Source organism: Carlito syrichta, unplaced genomic scaffold, assembly GCF_000164805.1.
Source record: "Carlito syrichta isolate Samal-C Ts95f unplaced genomic scaffold, Tarsius_syrichta-2.0.1 Scaffold106255, whole genome shotgun sequence".
In the NCBI taxonomy this organism is placed as follows: domain Eukaryota; kingdom Metazoa; phylum Chordata; class Mammalia; order Primates; family Tarsiidae; genus Carlito; species Carlito syrichta.
The window spans coordinates 104,282-105,216 of record NW_007050351.1 but is presented as its reverse complement, the minus strand read 5'-3'; the positions used below and the strand labels follow the sequence as shown (position 1 = coordinate 105,216).

Below are 935 nucleotides of genomic sequence, written 5' to 3'. Positions count from 1 at the left end.
CGGGCATGGTATCGCATGCCTGTAATTCCAGCTACTCGGAAGGCTGAGGCGGAAGGATCGCTGGAGCCCAGCAGGTCAGGGCTGCGGTGGCCAGGAGCGGCCACTGTACTCCAGTCTGGGCGACAGAGTGAAACTCCAACTCAAAAATAAATAAATAAATAAATAAATAAGAAATCATTAATATATACCCACAACATTATTCTTATATTCTTCTCCAGAATAAGTCTTTTGTTTATTTCTTGCCTTTACTCCCACCACTAGAACATAAGCTCCTTGAGAACAAGGACCCATTGTTCTTGTTTACTATTCATGGTGCCTAGTACATTATCTGGAACACAGAAGATGCTAAGAAATAATTTGTTGAATGATGATGCATGTTGGCCTGGGATCTTTCCCTTTTCCAGTGACTTTGTCTTTCTCTGCCTTGATCCATTATATGTTTTATAGTATACCCTTCAGAGAACATCCTTAGCTTCTATTTTTTTTCTTAGTTCCCACTTTTGAAAATCAGACTTATTGCCGGGCTCGGTGGCTCAACCTGTAATCCCGCGCTTTGGGAGGCCAAGGAGAGTGGATTGCCTGAGCCCACGGGTTTGAGACCCGCCCGGGCAACTTGGCAAGACATCATCTCTGCAATAAATCAAAAATCAGCCAGGCATGGTAGCGCGCCCCTGTAGTTCCAGCTACTCGGAAGACTGAGGCCGAAGGATCGCCGGAGCCCAGCAGGTTGAGGCTGCGGTGGCTAGGAGTGGCCACTGCACTCCAGTCTGGGTGACGGAATGAGACTCCAACTCAAAAAAAAAAAAGAAAATCAGACTTATTGAGGTTGATTTACGTGGAATAAAATTCACCCTGCTGTAGACAGAAATGGAATGTTTCTAAACAATTATTTGTGCATATATTTTTGAAGATTCATTCCTATTTTTTTTTTTTTT

At 43.7% G+C, this 935-nt stretch overlaps 1 protein-coding gene across 1 annotated transcript in view; it reads left to right on the top strand.

Moving 5' to 3' along the window:
• LRRC36 (leucine rich repeat containing 36) overlaps window positions 1-935 on the top strand; it is a 49,236-nt gene that overhangs the window by 2,673 nt on the left and 45,628 nt on the right. The window lies entirely within an intron of this gene.